General features: G+C 42.5%; 1 protein-coding gene across 1 annotated transcript in view; it reads right to left on the reverse strand.

Annotated features, from left to right (window-relative positions):
- Positions 1 to 16,375, reverse strand: part of LIN9 (lin-9 DREAM MuvB core complex component) — a 99,212-nt gene that overhangs the window by 7,422 nt on the left and 75,415 nt on the right. The gene's annotated exons all lie outside the window — the stretch shown is intronic.

Here is a 16,375-nt window from a genome sequence, read left to right on the forward strand (position 1 = left end):
GCAATATATTACATTCTCCATTCCACTCCAGCTACAAATGCTAGCAATGAACCTTCTCCAGTCAAGCTGAATTTAACCATTCTTCCTTCAGAGGATTCTTGAGAAAGTAGAACATCATGTACTGGGGCAGCACAATTGCTCCTTCTAGGAAATGTGGTTAAGAAAGAAAGCACATGTAGCCTGCAGGAACAAACTACTTCGTGGGTTTCAATCACAGAATTATAGACTTTCGGCTAAGAGAAAAGTTAGAGATCACTGAGTTCAGTCTTGTCATTTCACAGGTGAGAAAACAGGCCTAGGAAAGTTAAAAGTCTTGCTTAACAGCACACACTGACTTGATGAAGACGAGAGCTAACACAGTGGTTAGAGCTGACGTCCAGACTCTAAGTGTTTCATGGGCTCTCACTGAACCTTCACAACCCCATGAGAAGGATCACTGTTCGGTCCCCGCTTTTCAGGTCCCACAGTTGGTGTCAGTCTGTGGATCCGCAGCAGAGGAGAGGAGGGGCGCTGCCCATAGGGCAGCAGGCAGGGCTCGGGCTCCCCGCACGTGCTGCCAGGCCTGGCACCTGCTGGCTTGTCTCCTTCTGAGAGCTCAGCTCGGGGGTGATAAGCCCCCTGGATCACCAGGAAGAGAAACCTTCACACGAATACAAGGGTAAGAAGACCCTTTCCTCGCTGGGTGAATGGGGGGTAACGAGCTTAGCTAAGCACGGGATCAGCTCTCTTCCTGAAAATAGGAGTATGCCTTGGCAGACTCGGAACTAGGGAATTAAAAGAAAATTATTAAAGTTCTGTATATTGCTGTACAGAATTCTTTAGAGGGTATCAAAAAAAGGTCTCTATCCTCAACTTCCGTGTTCAATGATTTTATGAATTATTTGAAGAGACATTCAAGGGCTTCATTATATACATACATATATCAAACTGTACAAAGTTGGGAGATGGTAATATGTTAGATAATGGAATAAGTGCTGAAACTAATGACCTACATAAAAAAAATGGGTATCATCCCCTTCAAACTTATCTGGTTATATCTTCAACTTCTCAAAACACTTTTGAAGCCTTTTTTGAAACAGTTTTCAAAGTCTGTGGCATATCTTTCTTTCTTTTTTTTTTAAGATTATTTATTTCTCTCCCTTTCACCCCCCCAGTTGTCTGCTCTCTGTGTCCATTCACTGTGTGTTCTTCTGTGACCGCTTCTATCCCTGTCAGCGGCACCGGGAATCTGTGTCTTTTTGTTGTGTCATCTTGTTGTGTCAGCTCTCCGTGTGTGTGGCGCCATTCCTGGGCAGGCTGCACTTCCTTTCACGCTGGACGGCTCTCCTTACGGGGCGCACTCCTTGCGTGTGGGGCTCCCCTACGTGGGGGACACCCCTGCGTGGCAGGGCACTCCTTGCGCGCATCAGCACTGCGCATGGGCCAGTTCCACGCAGGTCGAGGAGGCCCGGGGTTTGAACTGTGGACCTCCCATGTGGTAGGCGGAACCTTATCCACTGGGCCAAGTCTGCTTCCCTGGCATATCTTTCTGAATTGTCTTTTCTGATATGAAAGGACAAATCTTTCCCCTCATCTTTTAAACTATTGACAAAATGAAGTAGTAATACAGAAGAATACATGTGTGAGAACTGTCAAATCAATCTGGGGAAAGGAGACAAATGGGGGGACTTGTGCTGGCAGGCATGAGCTATAGTAATTCAACGACAGTATGGTATTGGCACAAGACAAGTACACCAATGGAAGGACAGCAGCCAGTCTTTAATACGCACTAAATCCCCACATACCTGCCTAGGAACACCTGCCTAAGAGTCTCTAGCGTATATGGTTTTATAAGCAAATATATTTACACAGAATATGGAAATTTAGTATATAAAGCTGATCTTTCAAATCAACAAGGAGGAGCTTAATAAACCAAGACTATCAGCTATCTGAGAAAAAAGCAAAGTTAGATCTCTACTTCAGTCCTGCACAAAAGTAAATTCAGGATGGAACGAAGATCTAAATATATGTATAAGAAATAAACCTATCAATGTATTACAAGAAAATTGCTTATCAACAAGTGGAAGAGAAGCTATTTTTAACAGGATACCAAATACAAAACCCAGAAAAGTTTGATATACTTGACTACATAAAAATTGAAATTGTCTGTACTATAATAGAATCAGAAACAAAGTAAAAAAAAAAAAAGTAAATGGCCAATGAAAATATAAAAAGATGCTTAATCCCACTAAGAGCTTTAGAAATGCAAAATAAAATAATAAGCTATTTTTTTTTAACGAGTCAACACTAAGAACAATGAGGTAGGCCACTTCTTCAGCACTGGGAAATTTTCTTCTCTCATTTTAAAACTATCTCCCCCCTCCATTTTCCGTGGTTCTTTTTCGAGTGTCCTTTTGGATTGTTTCTTAGTCTCCTATTTTCTCTCTCATATTTTCCATCTCTGGTTTTCAACCAAATATTCAGGGAGAGTTCTCCAACTTTTTCTTCTAAACTTTCCCTGAAAATATTAACTTTTTCAAAAAAGAGAAAATACATTTCCTTGATTTAAAATTCAAACGTTAACTCTCCCCCTAAGCCCAGTCCTACAACCACTCACTTTCCTCTTTAGAGGCAACCAGTATTATCAGTTTCTTCAGCATCCTTCTAGAGATGGCCTGAGATACACAAGAAAAAGGATCTACATATTTTTCCTGCCCTGACAGCACCCCAAACAAATGGGAACACACATTCCCATGTTTAGCACTTTGCTCTTGACAGTAATGTCTTGAGGGTTTTTCTATAGCAACTATTTAACAGACTCCTTGTTTGGAGTTGCATGGTGTTACAGTACAGGAAGTGTTGTAAATGTAGCCATTGCCTTCTTAATGGACATTCGGGTTGGCCAGTCTTCAGCTACTGAAAACTATGCTGTGCAGTCATTTTGCAAAAGGGCAAATAAAAATGTGCAAGTTCTCACAAGTGTATTTGTAAATCAAAGGATTTGTATGTTTTTACCTTCAAAGATATTGCCAAAATACCCTTTGTAGGATATGTACTAAGACATATAAGAATGCCTATTTCCTCGCATCCTCAACCAATAGTGTTTTGTAAAAAAATGTCCAATTTTTGCCAATCTAATAGCTGAAAAGTAGATGTTGGTGAGTTTTTAATTATCCTCTTATGATGGACCTTGACCACTTTTTCACATGTTCAAGAGTTGTTTGTAATTTTTATTTGTCCTGAAATGTCTATTAACGTCCTTTGCTTATTTTCTTCTGGGTGGTTGATCTTTTTCTTATCTCTTTGAGGGAGGATTTTATATTTTAGGAAAATTAACCCCTTTGTGATATGAACTGCATATACCTTCTCCCAATTTGTTGTCTTTTGACTTTATTTATGGTCGCTCTTGCCAAGCACGATTTTAAAATTTTATATAGGCAAATGAATCAATCTTTTCTTCTATGACTTCAGGATTTTGTGTCAAGCTTAGAATTGGTAAAGTCTTAGTGGAAATGGATGTGGCTCAAGCAGTTGAGCTCCTGCCTCCCACATGGGAGGCCCTGGCTTTGTTTCCTGGTGCCTCCTGAAAGAACAAAAATGGACAAGCAAAACAAATACGAAAACCAATTCAGGGGAGCCAACGTGGCCAATGGTTGAGCACCAGCTTCCCTCATGAGGTCCCTTAAGTGGGAAGCATTCTCAGCATTCTTTGTATTTAAGAACTCTGGTTATTTCCTTTTTTTTTTTTCAAATACTACTTTTTTTAAAGAATTATTTCTCTCCCTTTTCCCCGCATTGGCTGCTCTCTGTGTCTATTCACTGTGTGTTCTTCTGTGTCTGCTTGCATTATCAGGCGGCACTGGGAACCTGCTTCTCTTTTTGTTGCATCATCTTGCTGGGTCAGCTCTCCAAGTGTGCGTTGCCACTCCTGGTGGGCTGTGCTTTTTACACACGGGGGTGGTTCTCCTTGTGGGGCAAACACTTTGCACGTGGGGCACCCCCACGTGGCACAGCATTCCTTTCTGCGGCAGCACTGCGCATGGGCCAGCTTACCACGTGTCAGGAGGCCCTGGGGATCAAACCCGGGACCCTCCATATGGTTGACGGATGCTCTACTAGTTAAGCCACGTCCACTTCCCTGGTTATTGCTTTAAATAAATAGCACACAATTTATGGACCATGTTTTCTTGAATCTGCAAGTATATTAATTTTTGAATCTTCTATTCCCTGAATTATGTTTTCTTAAGTGTCTGCATTTATCTTGGTCTTTCTTTTTCATGCTACTTATTTCTTACGTGGCTAGTGATCTTTGACTGATTATTCATAGTTAATAAAGGAATGGGTAGGCTCTGTGAGTTTCCCTGGTATTCTTTCTGTAGGCCTCTTATGAGACAGTCAGCTGTCAGGCGCACTTGAGGGTGAGTGGGGAGGGGGAGACTGTCAGTCTGTGGGCGCCTTAAATGCCAGGATGGGGAGGGCTTTACTCTCAGGTACAACTTCATACTGGAAGACTTCATTGTTGTTGCTTTTTTAAATTTATTTTTTTTTAAATTTTATTTATTTCTCCCCCCCATCCCCCCCACCCCCCCGCACCGGTTGTCTGTTCTCTGTGTTTGCTGCGTCTTCTTTGTCCGCTTCTGTTGTTGTCAGTGGCACAGGAATCTGTGTTTCTTTTTGTTGCGTCATCTTGCTGCGTCAGCTCTCCGTGTGTGCGGCGCCATTCCTGGGCAGGCTACACTTTCTTTCACACTGGGCGGCTCTCCTTACGGGGCACATTCCTTGCGTGTGGGGCTCCCCTACGTGGGGGACACCCCTGCGTGGCAGGGCACTCCTTGCGCACATCAACACTGCACATGGGCCAGCTCCACAAGGGTCAAGGAGGCTCGGGATTTGAACCGTGGACCTCCCATGTGGCAGACAGATGCCCTAACCACTGGGCCAAGTCTGCTTCCCTGTCCATTTGAATATCCTCTTTTCAATATCCCTGTTCAATTCTCTTTCTTGTTCTCTATCGACTACTTACCTTTTTTACTATTTATTTACAGGATTTGTTTACATATCCTGGATTCAAACCTTTTGTCAATTTTAAGTATTGTAAATATTTCCTTTTATTCTGTGGCTTACTTTTTTTTAATGTAACTGATTTTTGATGAACACGTTCTTAATTTTAATGTAGTTTGATTTAGCAATTTTTTACCTTAAGGTTATTGCTTTAAAAAATAATTGTGTGCACAACGTAACATTTTCCATCTTAATCACTTCACGTATACAATCCGGTGGTGCACATCCACAATGTTGTGCAACAACCAACACCATCCATGATCAACACTCTTCCATTACCTCTAACAGAAACTTTGTACCGTTAAGCATTAACTCCCGGTTCCCTGCTGCTCTTCTTGCATCAGGTTGGTTGTTGATTTTAATTAAGGCTCAAAAATACACCTCTTCCAAGAAGCAAACTTAATTGGCAACTATGTGTGTTCTGACTGTTCCACCCATCAGTCCTTCCCATCTCTCTCCCTCTCCTCAGGAATCCCTGTTCCCAGAGATACAACACTACTGAAATTGGGCCAACTAACAACCTTACAGTGTCCTCTATGTGTGAAGTAAAAGTGCTGTACACCTCTGCTTTAAATCAAAACCTAGGGAAGCGGATGTGGCTCAGGGACAGCGCTCCCGCCTACCATATGGGAGGACCCGGGTTCGATCCTAGGGGCCTCCTGGTGAAAGAGAAGAGAAAGCGTGCCTGCGCGGCAAGCCAGTGCCCATGGGAGTGTCCATGTGCTGAGCCGGTGCCCGCGCAAGTGAGCCACGCAGCAAGATGACGACGCATCAGAAGAGAGACAAGGGGAGAGTCAAGGTGAAGCACAGCAGAGACCAGGAACTAACGTGGCGCAATTGACAGGGAACCTCTCTCCACATCAGAGGTCCCCAGGATCAAATCCCGGTGAATCCTAGAGGAAAGAAAAAGAGAAGACAACACAGACAGCAAAAACAGTCGGGTGGGAGGAGAGGAAGGGGGAAAAATAAAGAAATAAATCTTTAAAAAATAAAAAAAATAAAAAACCAATCAATCAAAACCCAGATAAGATGAAGCTTAGTGAGGAGGGCACTTTAAAAGCAAGACAGGCCGGAAGCTTGGTCTTCTGTGCCAGTGCGCCAAGCTGTGAATGCCAAGAAGTTCTTGAAGGGAATTGAAAGTGCTATTCCAGTGAGCACACGAATGATAATTAAGCAAAACAGCCTTGCTTTGGACGTGGAGAAAGTCTGAGTGGTCTGGGGAGAACATCAAGCCAGACACGACATTTCTTTAGCCAAAGCCTAATCCAGAGCAAGGCCCTAACTCCAGTTCTGTGAAGGCTGAGAGGTGAGGAAGCTGCAGAAGAAAAGCGTGAAGCTGGCAGACGTCGGTCGTGAGGTTTAACGCAGCCGTCTCTGTAACTCAAGAGTGCGAGGTGCAGCAGCAAGGGCTGATGCAGAAGCTGCGAGTTATCCAGAAGATCTAGCTAAGATAAGTGAAGTTGCTTACTCTAAAAAAGATTTTCAAAGTAGACAGCCAAGAGCCTTCTATTGGAATAAGATGTCATCCAGGACTTTCACAGCTAGAGAAGTCACTGCTGGCTTCAGAGCTTCAGAGGACAGGCTGGCTCTCATCAGGGGCTAAAGCAGCTGGTGCCGCTAAGCTGAAGCCAGTGCTCATTTAACATTCTGAAAATCCTAGGGCCCTTACGAATTACGCTAAATCTCCTCTGTCTGTGCTCTATAATGGAACAGCGAAACCTGGTTGGCAGCACAGCGGTTTACAAACATGGTTTACTGAACATTTCAAGCTCACTGTTGAGACCTACTGCCCACTGCAATGCACCTGGTTACCCAAGAGCTCTGATGGAGCTTTACAATTTTCATGCCTGCTAACATCCCTTCTGCAGCTCATGGACCAACGAGTCACTTCAGCTTTCAAGTCTTTTTTTTTAAAGATTTTATTTATTTCTCTCCCCTTCACCCACCCCACCCCCCTTGTCTGTTCTCTGCTGTTCTTTGTCCACTTTTGTTGTTGTCAGCGGCAGGGGAATCTGTTTCTTTTGTTGCATCATCTTGTCATGTCAGCTCTCCGTGTGTGCGGCACCATTCCTGGGCAGGTAGCACTCTCTTTCACTCTGGGCGGCTCTCCTTACAGGGTGCACTCCTTGCGTGTGGGGCTCCCCTACACAGGGGACACCCCTGCGTGGCAGGGCACTCCTTGCGCGCATCAGCACTGCGCATGGGCCAACTCCACACGGGTCAAGGAGGCCTGGGGTTTGAATCGCAGACCTCCCATGTGGTAGACGGATGCCCTAACCACTGGGCCAAGTCCGCCTCCCCTCAAGTCTTAATAGTTAAGAAACACATTTCGTAAGACTATCGCTGACATAGATAGTGATTCCTCTGACGGTTCTGGGCCAAGTAAATTGAAAACCTTCTGGAAAGGAGGCACCATTCTAGATGCCATTAAGAACATTCATGATTTCACAGGAGGTCAAAATATCAACATCAGCAGGAGTTTGGAAGAAGATGATCCCAACCCTCCTGGATGACTTTGGGGATCAAGACTTCAGCGGAGGAAGTGCCTGCAGATGTAGCGGGAATAGAAGAGCGCTGGAATTAGAAATGGAGTCTGAGGATGTGACTGAACTGCTGCAATCTCATGTTAAAACTTGAACAGCAGTTGCTTGTTATAGATGAACAAAGAAAGTGGTTACTTTGGATGCAATCTACTCAGGTGAAGATGCTGTGAATATTGCTGAAATCACAATAAAGGATGCAGAGCATGATGTAAACTGAGCTGATAAAGCAGCAGCAGGATTTGAGAGGACTGACTCCAATTCTGAGAAGTTCTGCAGAGTGAAGAATTCTACCAAACGGCATCACATGCTACAGAGAACTCTTTTGTGAAAGGAAAGGTCAAAGGATACGGGAAACTTCAGTGTTGTCATATTTTAAGAAATCACCACAGCTACCCCAACCTTTGGCAACCACAACACTGATCAGCCAGCAGCCATCAACACTGAGGTAAGATCCTCCACCAGCAAAGAGATTACAACTTGAAGGTTCAGATGATGGCTAGCATTTTTTTTTAAGGCAGAACCAGGGTTTGACCCCAGGACCTCATACATGGGAGCAGGTGCTCAACCACTTAAGCTATTTCCGCTCCCACTGCCTTTTTAGCAATAAAGTATTTTAAAATTAAAATAGGTGTTTTTTTTTCAGACAATGCTTTATGCTTAACAGAATGAAGTATAATGTAAATATAACTATTATATGCACTGGAAAACAAAAAAAACCACACGTGACTACCTTTACTGTGATATTCGCTTAATTGCAGTGGTCTGCACCCACAATATCGCTGAGATACGCTGCTATAGTCTTATATTAAATCCTTATCAGAGATGTGGTTTCCAGATATTTTCTCCCACAGTGTAGCTGCTTTATTTTCAGGATAAAGTCCTTTGATGCACAAGTTTTTTACTTATCATTTTATTTTAAAAGTTTTATTGAAGAACAGCACTCATACATGAACATACGTAAACAATAAATATATAGTAAAAGTTGTGAACTTACACAGCAAACTTGCATATCATCATGCAGGGCTCCCATACATCTCCCCACCACCACCACCTTGCATTGTTGTGAATCATTTGTTACAAATTACGAATGAGTTTTGTCATAATATTACTACTAATATAGCCCATAGCAAAGTTTTTAATTTTGATGAGGTCCCATTTATCTTTTTCTTTTTTTAAAGGTTTTATTTTTTTCTCTCCCCTCCCCCCCGTTGCCTGCTCTTTGTGTCCATTCGCTGTGTGTTCTTCTGCATCCGCTTGCATTATCCAGCAGCACTGGGAAACTGCATATCATTGTCGCATCATCTTGCTACATCAGCTCTCCGTGTGTGCGGTGCCACCCCTGGGCGGGCTGTGCTTTTTTTCACACGGGGTAGCTCTCCTTCTGGGGTGCACTCCTTGCGTGTGGGCACCCCTGCGTAGCATGGCACTCCTTGTGCACGGCGGCACCGTGCGTGGGCCAACTCACCACATGGGTCAGGAGGCCCTGGGTATCGAACCCTGGACCCTCCATATGGTAGACGGACGCTCTATCAGCTGAGCCATGTCTGCTTCCCTATCTATTTTTTTTTGTTGCTTGTGCACTAGGTGTACTAAGAAACCACTGCCTCACACAAAGTCCTGAAGATGCTTCCCTATGTTTTCTTCTAGGAGTTGTAAACTTCTGGCTCTTATATTTAGTTCTTTGATCCATTTTTACTTGATTTTTTGTACATGGAGTGAGGCAGGGGTCCACGTTCATTCTTCGGCATATGGAGACATCCAGTTTTCCCAGCACCGTTTGTTGAAGAGATTCCTTTTTCCCAATTGAGTGGTCTTTAACTCCTTATAAAAAATAATTTAGGGAAGCGGACTTGGCCTAATGGATAGGGCATCCACCTACCACATGGGAGATCTGTAGTTCAAACCCCGGGCCTCCTTGAACCGTGTGGAGCTGGCCCATGCGCAGTGCTGATGCCTGCAAGGAGTGCCATGCCATGCAGGGGTGTCCCCAGTGTAGGGGAGACTCATGCGCAAGGAGTGCGCCCCATGAGGAGAGCTGCCCAGCACAAAAAAAAGTGCAGCCTGCCCAAGAATGGCACCGCACACACGGAGAGCTGACACAACAAGACGATGCAAAATAAAAGAAACACAGATTCCCGGTGCTGCTGCTAAGGATAGAAGTGGTCACAGAAGAACACATGGCGAATGAACACAGAGAGCAGACAACTGGGGGGGAAGATAGGAGACAGAAATAAAAAAAAAATAAAAAAAAATATTGTGCCAGATCCATGCTGTTTTTATTACTGTAGCTTTGGAATAAGTTTTAAGATGAGAAAGTGTGAGTTCTCCAAATTTATTCTTCTTTCTCAAGATGGTTTCAGGTATTTTGGGCTCTTTACACTTCAATGTATAAATTTGATAATTGCTTTTTCAATTTCTGTGGGGAAAAAGGGCTGCTGGAATTTTGATTGGGATTGCATTGAATCTATAAATTACTGTGGATAGAACTGACATCTTAACTATATTTAGTCTTCAAATCCATGAACACTGAATGTCCTTCCATTTATTCAGGTCTTCTTTGATTTCTTTTAACAGTGTTTTGTAGTTTTCTGTGTATTTCTAGACATAGGATTCTTTCAGTTGCTAATGTAAATACAATTTTTAAAAAAATTTCTTATGCTTATTGCTAGTGTACCGAAACACTACTGATTTTTGGGTGCTGATCTTGAACTCCCCCCACAATGATGAATTCATTTATGAGCTCTAGTTGTTCTGCTGTGGGTTTTTCAGGGTTTTCTGTATATAGGATCATGTAATCTGCAAATAGGGAAAGCTGCACTTCTTCCGTTCCAATCTGGACGCCACTTGCTCCTGTTTCCTGCCTAAATGCCTGGCTAGAACTTCCAGAACAACACTGAAGACCAGTGGTGGTCGGGGCACCCTTGTCTTGCTCCAGGTCTTGGGGGAAGCTTTCGGTGTTTGAGGACGCCAGCACTGGGTTTCTCATCTACACCCTGTACAATGTGGACCAAGTCCTATTCCAAGTTTTCAAGAAGAGCTGCTCGATTTTGAGAAATGCCTTTTCTGCCTCAATGGAGATGACTGTGTGTTTTTTCTCCTGAATTCTCTTAATATGTCGTATCACATGACTTGATTTTCTTATGTTGAACCACTGTTGCATACCTGGGGATGAATCCCACTTGATATCATGGTGTATAATTCTTTTAATGTGTTGCTGGATTCGGTCTGTTAGTATATATTGAAGATTTTTCAGCAATATTCCTAAAAGATATTGGACTGTAATTTCCTTTTCTTGTGGTAACTTTATCTGACTTTGGTATGAGGGTGATGTTGGCCTTGTAGAATGAATCAGAGATGGTCCCTCTTTTTCAAGTTTTTGTAAGAGTTTGAGCAAGATCAGTATCAATTCTTGGAATGTTTGGTAAAATTCCCGTGAAGTCATTTGGTCCTTGCTTTTTCTTTGTTGGGAGGTTTTTTTTAAAAAATTAATTTATTGAAATATATCGCCCATACATAAACATACATAAACAATGTGTATAGTAATAGTTGTGAACTTACAGAACAAACATATGTAACATCATACAGGACTCTCTTACCTCACCCTACCACCAATACCTTGCATTGTTGTTAAACCTTTTTAACTAACGATTAAAGAGCATTGTCAAAATATCACTACTAACCAAAGTATTTTCCCCCCAACCAACCCTATTATTATTATCTTTATATAATTTAGGCAAGAACATACATAAACAAGTACATAGTAAAAGTTGTGAACTTACAAAGCAAACATGCATAACATCACACAGGGGTCCCACACATTAACCCTCCACCAACACCTTGCATTGTTGTGAGACGTTTGCTACAAATTATGAAGGAATATCGTCAAAATCTTACTACTAATCATAGTCCTTACCGTACATTTGGTGTGTGTTGGGAGGTTTTTGATTACTGATTCAGTCTCTTTACTAGTTAATGGTTTGTTGAGATCTACTTCTTCTGGAGTCAGTGTAGGCAGTTTGTCTGTTTCTAGGAATTTGTGCATTTCATTTAGGTTATGTAATTTGTTGGCATATGCATACAAGAGTATCCTCTTGTAGCCCTTTTCATTTCAGCACGGTCAGTAGTATGTCCTTTTCATTTCTGATTTTAGTTGTGTCCTCTTTTTTCTTTCTCATTCTCACTAAGGTGTTGTCAATTTCATTGATCTTTTCAAAGAACCAACTTTTGGTTTTGTTCATTCTTTTTGAGGTACCAGAACCAGGGATTGAATCCGGGACCATGTACCCTCCACACTGAGCCACATCAGCTCCCTGAGTAGGCTTTTAATTTGTTTGCTTGCTTTTTTTCAGGAGGCGTGGGGAACTAAACCTGGGATCTCCCCCGTGGGAAACAGGCCCTCAACCGCTTGAGCCACGTCCTCAACCCCTCTCCATTGCTTTTTATTTTCTATTTCATTTACCTCTGCCCAAATTTTTGTTATTTCTTTCCTTCTGCTTGCTTTGGGCTGAGTTTCCTCTTCTTTTTCTAGCTCTTCCAGTTTTGAAGTTAGGCCTCTGATTTGAAATTTCTTCTTAAAGTAAGCATTTAGAGCTATGAATTTCCCCCTCAGCACTACCTTTGCTACATCCCATAAGTTTTGGTATGTTGTATTTTCATTTATATTCTCAAGAAATTTCCTAACTTATGATCTCTTTAACCCAAAGGTTGTTTGTGTACATTGTTTTATTTCCACACATTTGTGAATTCTCATTTCTCCCTCTGTTATTGATTTCTAGCTTTATTCCACTGTGGTCAGAGATTATACATTGTACGATTTAATATTTTAAATTTATTGAGACTTGTTTTGTGACCTAAAATATGATCTATCATGGAGAATAATCCATATGCACTAAAAAAGAATGTGTAAAATCTGCTGCTATTCGGTGTTCTGTACATGTCAGATCTAGTTGATTGATAGAATCATTTATTTCCTTACAGATCTCCTGTCTGGAAGTTCTATCCACTAAAGTCCATTATTATTAATGTAGAACAGTCTGTTTTCCCCTCCAAATCTGAAAGTATCTGCTTCATATATTTTAGGACTCTGTTGAAGGATGCATATACATATATTTTAAAAATTGTTTTATCTTGTGGAATTGACTCCTTTATCAGTATACAATGACTGTCTCTGTCCCTTGTAACAGTTTTTGACTTGAAGTCTAATTTATCTGCTATTAGTGTAACAACCCCAGCTTTCTTTTAGTTACTACTTGCATGGTATATTTTTTTCTACCCTTTCATTTTCAACCTATTTATGTCTTTGAATTTAAGGGGAGTCTCCTGCACACAGCATATAGTTGGGTCTTACTTTTTTTTTAACCTATTCAGCCAATCTCTGCCTTTTGACTGGAGAGTTTGATCCATTTACTTTATTTTAAAAATGTTTATTTATTATTTCTCCTCATCTGAGATGGCTCCCTCATCAGTTTGCTCATTGTCTGTCTGTTTTTTCTTTTGGAGGCACCAAAACTGGGATCTCCCACGTGGGAGGTAGACGTTCAACTGCTTGAGCCACATCTGTGGCTCATTCGTTTTTGTTCATTGTCTGCGCATAGTTTTTGCTCGTTTGTCTTCTTTCAGAGGCACTGGAACCAAACCCGGGACCCCCCTGTGGGAGGGGGCGCTCAAGTACTCGAGCCATATCAGCTCCTGGTGCATTTACATTTTAAGTCAGTACTCATAATATAGGACTTTCTTTTGCCATTTTGTCTTTTTAAATCCCTCAATTCTTCTGGCAATGCCTCTTTCATATTTATCTTATTTTTTATATGGTACCATATTGGGTCCCTTCTTATTTCTATCTGGATATATTTTTCATAGATTTTCCTGAAGGATACCATGGGATTAAATTTAATATCCTAAATATATAACAATCACCTTTAGTTTGATACCAACTTGACTTCAATATCATATGCATTCACTGTTCCTATACCCATTTGCCCCCACCACCGCTTTTTGTATTTGTTACAAATTATGTCATTGTATAATGTATGCCCAATACCATAGATTTATCATGAGTTTTCATGCATTTGCATTTTAGCACCTGTAAGAAGAAGTGGAGTTACATACCAAAACCCACAATACAATAGTACCAGAATTTCCATTTACCCAAATGGTTACTTTTACCAGATATCTTTCTTTTTTTTTTTTAAATAAAATTTTATTCAGTTTCATACATGAACATTCATAAACAGTAAGTATATTGTGAAAGTTGTGAACTTACAAAAATAAACATGCATGACATCATACAGGGCTCCCACACGTCACCCCACTACCCCCTTCTCGCATTGTTGTGAAACATTGATTACAAACTATAAAACAGCATCATCGAAACAGTACTGACGACAGCCCAAATTTTACACTTGGTGTATTTCTCCCCCAACCCAGCCAATTATTAACACCCTGTGTTAGTACTATGTATTTGTTAGAGTTCATGAGTGACATGTTCTCATATTTGTTTGTTAACCACAGTCTGTCTTCCACCACTGGATTCCCTGTTATACAGCCCCATGCCTTGTACAGTCATTCAAAGTGTACACTCAGTAACTCTCATTTTCATCAGAGTCATGCTGCCCTCACCTCAGTTGATTTTAGAACGTTTTTATTATTCCAAAAGGGAAAATTACCCCTATTGTTGTCCCTTAGAACTGACATACCTTCATCACTGCCGCAAAAAACTTACAATATTATTTTTAACTATCATCCATAGGTTATATAATTTGTAATTTTCCCATGTCTACAGCCATAAGAATGCACCCAATCTTATTTTTATTTCTTTTTTTTCATTGGGGGGCAGAGTGGGGAGGGTCTTTATTTCTTTATATCGCTTGGACCACTGTTCAGAGCCCTTTCCTTTCAGTCTGAACAATTCCTTTTTCTTTCTTTCTTTCTTTTTAAGATTTATTTATTTATTTAATTCCCCCCCCCCCCCCCCCCCGGTTGTCGGTTCTCTGTGTCTATTTGCTGCGTCTTGTTTCTTTGTCCACTTCTGTTGTCGTCAGCGGCACGGGAAGTGTGGGCGGCGCCATTCCAGGGCAGGCTGCACTTTCTTTCGCACTGGGCAGCTCTCCTTATGGGCACACTCCTTGCGCATAGGGGAGCGCGGGGGACACCCCTGCGTGGCAGGGCACTCCTTGCGCACATCAGCACTGCGCATGGCCAGCTCCACACGGGTCAAGGAGGCCCGGGGTTTGAACCGCGCACCTCCCATGTGGTAGACGGACGCCCTAACCACTGGGCCAAGTCCGTTTCCCTCTTTCTTTTTTTTTTTTGAGGTGCTGGGGCCAGGGACTGAACTGGGACCCTGCATGTGGGAAGCCGGTGCTCAACAATGAGCTACATCCGCTCCCCCGAGCTGGTATTTTTGTTTGTTAACCTGTTGTCTGTTTACTTGTTTTTGTCTTTAGGAGGCCCTGGGGACTCAGCAGGTGCTCAACTGCCCTGAATAATTCCTTTTAACATTATCTGGAGGGCAGGTCTAGTGTGAAGGCCTCCTTCAGTTTTTGTTTATCTGAGAATATCTTCAACTCTCCTTCAATTTTGAAAGAAGGTCTTGCTGGATATAAAATTCTTGGTTGTCAGTTGTTTTCTTTCAGGGCATTAAGTGTTTCAACCCAATCGATTCTGATGAGGAAACGGCTCTCAACCTGGTTGGGACTCCCTTGTATGTAACATGTTGCTTTTCTTTTTTTAAGATTTATTTTATTTTATTTATTTCTCTCCCCTTCCCCCTCCCCTGCCCCAGATGTCTGTTCTGTGTCTATTTGCTGCGTGTTCTTCTTTGGCCGCTTCTGTTGTTGTCAGTGGCACGGGAATCTGTATTTCTTTTTGTTGTGTCATCTTGCTGCGTCAGCTCTCCGTGTGTGCGGTGCTACCCTTGGGCAGGCTGCACTTTCTTTCACGCTCGGCGGCTCTCCTTACGGGATGCACTCCTTGCGCGTGGGGCTCCCCTATGCGGGGGACACCCCTGAGTGGCAGGGCACTCCTTGCGCGCATCAGCACCGCGCGTGGGCCAGCTGCACACCGGTCAAGGAGGCCCGGGGTTTGAACTGCGGACCTCCCATGTGGTAGACGGACGCCCTAACCACTGGGCCAAGTCCGCTTCCCAGGAATATGGATTTTTGTGTCCCTTTATGGCACTGTCACCACCAGGGGCAGGACCCCGCTGCTGCCTGCTGTGAGAATGGGGACTGGGCGATGGCAATCTCTGCATGGAGAGAGCAGTTTACCGGTATTTACGGCAATCTACCATCCTCTTCTTCCCACTCTTGCCTGTATGCCGTACAGTATCTTCTGGACTCTGGAATTTTGAAATAGTCAATTGAGACAGTTTCTGCTTGTTTAACAGTCATCATGGGGGAAAGACTGGTTCCTGGAGCTGCCTCTCCCACTGTCTTCCCATAGTCCTCTGCACCTGCCAGATTTCTAAACAAATATAGAAGGCAATTTTACAGTTCATTTAAAAGTTAGGGAAGCGGAGGTGGCTCAAGCGAGTGAGCTCCTGCCTACCACACAGGAGGTCCTGGGTTTGGTTCCCAGTGCTTCCTAAAAGGAAGATGAGCACACAACGAACAGACACGGCAAATGCAAACAATGGGGGGTGGGGAGAATAAATAAATATTAAAATAGGTTAATACCACATATATACATACAACAGAATATTCAGCCACAAAAAGGAATGTAGTTCTGACATAAGTTACAACATGGATGAACCCTGAGGACATCATCGTGTTCAGGAAAGCAAGTCAGACACC

The sequence above is a fragment of the Dasypus novemcinctus genome, chromosome 13, assembly GCF_030445035.2.
Source record: "Dasypus novemcinctus isolate mDasNov1 chromosome 13, mDasNov1.1.hap2, whole genome shotgun sequence".
NCBI classification, from domain to species: domain Eukaryota; kingdom Metazoa; phylum Chordata; class Mammalia; order Cingulata; family Dasypodidae; genus Dasypus; species Dasypus novemcinctus.